Source organism: Leucopleurus acutus, assembly GCF_964270905.1.
Source record: "Leucopleurus acutus genome assembly, chromosome: 20".
Taxonomy (NCBI): Eukaryota; Metazoa; Chordata; class Mammalia; order Artiodactyla; family Delphinidae; genus Leucopleurus; species Leucopleurus acutus.
The window spans coordinates 9,055,257-9,061,040 of record NC_139162.1 but is presented as its reverse complement, the minus strand read 5'-3'; positions in this window follow the sequence as shown (position 1 = coordinate 9,061,040).

Sequence of the window (5,784 nt, the reverse complement as noted above, 5' to 3'; positions counted from 1 at the left end):
AGGTAACTGGGCGGTTGTGTGAATTACACCTTCCATTGCGGTGTGTGTACAAACACCACCTCCCCGTGGCTTGGGCCAGGTGAGTTTTCCACGAGAGCCTTTCCTCCGCGGCAGTTTGACGTGTTGCCAAGGTCGGAATAACTCTTACCTGCCCACCTCAGTGCCCTCCTATTAACCTTGAGCACTCACACCCAGCTCGTGCAGAACCCAGACCATGGATGGACGCCAAGTCCCTTTCCACTTTTTGTTTTATTACTGCTTGCTAAAAGTTTGAACCAAATGATAAATGGAAGTATTGATTTTATCTACTTGACCTCTGCTAATGTAAAGTTTTAAGAAAACATATTGTTAGAAAAGTGAAGTTCTATGTCTTATGCTATTCTAAATAAAATATACTCATCAAAAAACCTTAAAAGAAATATTTACATGTCCAAAGAAGACATACAGATCACCAAAAAGCACGTGAAAAGGTGCTCGACATGACTAATTATCAGAGAAATGCAAATCAAAATTACAATGAGGTATCACCGCACACCAGTCAGAATGGCCATCACCAAAAAGGTTACAAACAATAAATGCTACAGAAGGTGTGGAGTAAAGGGAGCCCTCCTACACTGTAGATGGGAATGTAAATTGGTACAACCATTATGGAGAACAGTAAGGAGGTTCCTTAAAAAACTAAAACTAGAACTACCATATGATCCAGCAGTCTCACTCCCGGGCATATATCTAGAGAAAACTCTAATTCGAAAAGATACATGCGCCCCAATGTTCATAGCAGCACTATTTACAATAGCCAGGACATGGAAGCAACCTAAATGTCTGTCAAGAGAGGAATAGATAAAGAAGATGTGGTACAGATATACAATGGAGTATTACTCACCATAAAAAAGAAGGAAATAATGACATCTGCAGCAACGTGGATGGGCCTAGAGATTATCATACTGAGTGAAGTAACTCAGACAGAGAAAGACAAATAGCATATAACGCTTATATGTGGAATCTAAAACCATGATACAAATGAACTTATTTACACAACAGAAATAGAGTCACAGATGTAGAAAATAAACTTACAGTTACCAGAGGGGAAATAGGTGGAGGGATAAATTGGGAGATTGGGATTGACAGATACACACTACTATATATAAAATAGAGAACTAATAAGGACCCACTGTATAGCACAGGGAACTCTACTCAGTACTCTGTAGTGACCTATATGGGAAAAGAATCTAAAAGAGTGGATATATGTATATGTATAACCGATTCACTTTCCTGTACAGCAGAAACTAACACAACATTGTAAATCAACTCCACTCCAATAAAAATTTTTTGGAAAAGAAACATTTACACAACATAATATCAGCAGCATTACTGTAACTACTAAGTAGAGAGAAATCCTGGGTGCAGAAGACAACTTCTTTCTTGGGAATCAGGATGGTACCTGATTACTTTGGACTTAAATTTTTTTTTCCCCTAGCAGCAAAAGCAGTTCTAAGAGGGAAGTTTATACCAATACAAGCTTACCTCAGGAAACAAGAAAAAGCTCAAGTACACAACCTAAGCTTACACCTAAAGCAACTAGAGAAAGAAGAACAAACAAAACCCAAAGTTAGTAGAAGGGAAGAAATCATAAAGATCAGAGCAGAAACAAATGAAATAGACACTAACAATAGCAAACACCAGTGAAACTAAAAGCTGGCTCTTTGAAAAGATAAACAAAATTGAGAAATCTTTAGCCAGAGTCATCAAGAAAAAAAGGGAGAGGACTCAAATCAATAAAATTAGAAATGAAAAAGGAGAAGTTACAACCAACACCACAGAAGTACAAAGGATCATAAGAGACTACTACAAGCAACTCTATGCCAGTAAAATGGACAACGGAGAAGAAATGGACGAATTCTTAGAAAGGCACAATCTCCCAAGACTGACCAGAAAGAAATAGAAAATATGAACAGACCAATTACCAGTACTGAAATTGAATCAGTAATTTAAAAACTCCCAACAAACAAAAGTCCAGGACCAGAAGGTTTCACAGGTGAATTCTACCAAACGTTTAGAGATGAGTTAACACCTGTCCTTCTGAAACTATTCCAAAAAACTGCGGAGGAACACTTCCGAACTCATTCTCTGAGGCCACCCTGACCAAAACCAGACAAAGATGTGACAAACAAAAGAAAATTACATGCCAATATCACAGGTGGTCATAGATGCAAAAATCCTCAACAAAATACTAGCAAACCAACTCCAACAATACATTAAAAGGATCATATTTCAGGGATGCAAGGATTTTTCAATATCTGTAAATCAATCAATGTGATATACCACATTAAAAAACTGAAGAATGAAAACTGTATGATCATCTCAATAGATGCAGAAAAAGCTTTTGATAAAATTCAACATCCATTTATGATAAAAACTCTTCAGAAAATGGGCATAGAGGGAACATACCTCAGCATAATAAAGGCCATATATGACAAACCATCATACGCAATGGTGAAAAGCTGAAAGTATTTCCTCTAAGATCAGGAACAAGGCAAGGATGCCCACTCTTGCCGCTTTTGTTCAACATAGCTTTGGAAGTCCTAGCCACAACAATCAGGGAAGAAAAAGAAATAAAAGGAATCCAGATTGGAAGAGAAGAAGTAAAACTGTCACTGTTTGCAGATGACATGATGCTATACATAGAAAATCCTGAAGACTCTACCAGAAAACTACTAGAGCTCATCAACAAATTCAGTACAAAGTTAATACACAGAGATCAGTTGCATTACTATACACTAACAATGAAACATCAGAAAGAGAAATTAAGGAAACAATCCCATTTACCATCACATCAAAAATAATAAAATACCTAGGCATAAACCTACCAAAAGAGGCAAAAGACCTGTACTCTGAAAACTATAAGACGCTGATGAAAGAAACTGAAGATGACATAAACAGATGGAAAGATATACTGTGTTCTCAGACTGGAAGAACGAATGTTGTTAAAATGATCATACTACCCAAGGCAATCTACAGATTCAGTGCAATCCCTATCAAATTACCAATGGTATTTCCCACAGAACTAGAACAAGAAATTTTTAAATTTGTATGGAGACACAAAAGACCCCGAATAGCCAAAACAATCTTGAGAAAGAACAGAGCTGAAGGAAGCAGGCTGCCTGACTTCAGACTATACTACAAAGCTACAGTAATCAAAACAGTATGGCACTGACACAAAAACAGATACATAGACAAATGAAACAGGACAGAAAGCTCAGAAACAAACCCACGTGCTTACGGTCAATTAATCTATGAAAAACGAGACAAGAATATACAACGGAGAAAAGAAAGTCTCTTCAATAAGTGGTGCTAGGAAAACTGGACAGCTACAGGTAAAAACATGAAATGAGAACATCCTCTAACACCATATACAAAAATAAACTCAAAATGGATTAAAGACCAAAATGTAAGACCAGATACTATAAAAATTCTAGAGGAAGACATATGCAGAACACTCTTAGACATAAATCACAGCAATATTTTTTTGGATCTGTCTCTTTGAGTAATGGAAATAAAAGCAAAAATAGACAAATGGGACGTAATCAAACTTAAAAGCTTTTGCAAAGGAAAGCAAACCATCAACAAAACAAAAAGACAACCTACAGAATGGCAGAAAATACTTGCAAGCGATACAACTGACAAGGCACTAACTTCCAAAATATACAAACAGCTTATACAGCTCAATATCAAAAAACCCCCAAGTACCCCAATCAAAAACTGGGCAGAAGACCTAATAGACATATCTCCAAAGAAGAAATACAGAAGGCCAACAGGCACATGAAAAGATGCTAAACATCGCTAATTATTAGAGAAATGCAAATTAAAACTATAAAATGAGGTATCACCTCGCACCAGTCAGAATGGCCATCATCAAGAAGTCTACAAATAATAAATGCTGGAGAGGGTGTGGAGAAAAGGGAACCCTCCTACACTGTTGGTGGGAATGTGAATTGGTGCAGCCACTATACTGAACAGTACGGAGGTTCTTCCAAAAACTAAAAATAGAGTTACCATATGATCCTGCAGTCCCATTCCCGGGCATATATCCAGAGAAAACTCTAATTTGAACAGATGAACCCCAATGTTCATTGCAGCACTAGTTACAATAGCCAAGACCTGGAAGCAACCTAAATGTTCCTCGACAAAGGAATGGATAAAGAAGATGGGGTACATATACACAATGGAATACTACTCAGCCAGAAACAAGAATGAAATCATGCCATTTGCAGCAACATGGATGGACCTAGAGATTATCATGCTAAGTGAAGTAAGTCTGACAAAAGACAAATAGCAATATGATAACGCTTATATGTGGAATCTAAAAAAATGATACAAATGAACTTATTTACAAAACAGAAATAGAGTCGCAGACATAGAAAACAAACTTATGGTACCACAGGGGAAAGTGGGGGAGAGAGAAATTCGGAGTTTGGTATTAACAGATACACACTACTGTATGTAAAACAGATAAACAGCAAGGGAACTGTATTCAATATCTTCTAATAACCTATAATGGAAAAGAATATGAAAGAGAATATATATACATTATATATACATATAACTGAATCACTCTGCTGCACACCTGAGACTACAACATTGTAAATCAACTACACTTCAATTTTTAAAAATACTGAGTTTTGTTACTTTCTGTTCGGGAGGAAAGTATACAAAGTCCAGCATCTAGAAAGAAAATATGAATAACCTAGAAAAATATCAAACGAATTCATCCACCCACTATCGGTCTAAATAAGAACAAGATCGGTGTGATCCCCTGATACCAGCAGCAAAAGCTTCATCAATAAAACTGAGGGGAAATGGCTTCACCAGATCTTGCTCTGACCTTGACTTCCAGGACAGGAAGACGCACTGATAATTCTCAACACTCTGGAGACTGAATCCTCACAACCTGGCCTGAGCGCGTTTCTGCGATTATCCGTTTTCAGACTGGCTTTCGTGATTCCCGAGACCCTGCCAGGGTTCTTCAGTGGCTCATTCCCGTCTTCTGTGGTTGGCATCTTTGATCATTAACTTTTTAACACATACACCAAGATAGGTTTCAGAGGGAGAAGAGAAGGGCCCTCTGCCGGTATCTGCTATGGTTGAACATGTAAATTTTTCTCTTATGGTTCCCCTTAGGCTGAGTTTCGCGGAAGTTTGCTGTGGGAGACAAACGTAGTCGTGCAGGCGGGGCGGGCACTTGGAGGGCCCTCTCAGTGGCCCCTTCCACCACTTTTATGGCAGCTGGAAGAGGAAGTTCATTTACACAGACTCCAATCAGAACGGTGACCCCTGGATGTGTGCAAAGTGGACCCGATTTCTCCTTCCAGCAACATCAATGCTGGATCGGAGATGGCGCAGGGTGAGTAACGCCGAGGTGGGCGTTCATCAAAACAGGGGAATCAGGAACAAAATGTTCTTGGAGAAAGAATACGGCGCAACAGAAGAAGCCCAACCAGGCGTATTCTGTGCCCTTCCTCACCCACCGAGCTGCGTGACCCTGGTGCATCTCGGAGCTACAGCACACGGGTCACACGGCCAGCATAAAGGCCGCCTTCAGGACCCGGGCCACAGCAGTTTAGTAAGGGTCACTTTAAATTCCTCCCCTCTAGACACTCCTGCCCCCTGGTCAACAGGGTTTGACGGAACCACGAAAACAGCAGTGACAGTAACGCAACTGTCAGGGGGACGGTTTTGTGGGCGCCCAGCGCCCACTCAGAGGACAGGTATTTTGCAGGGTGTCTC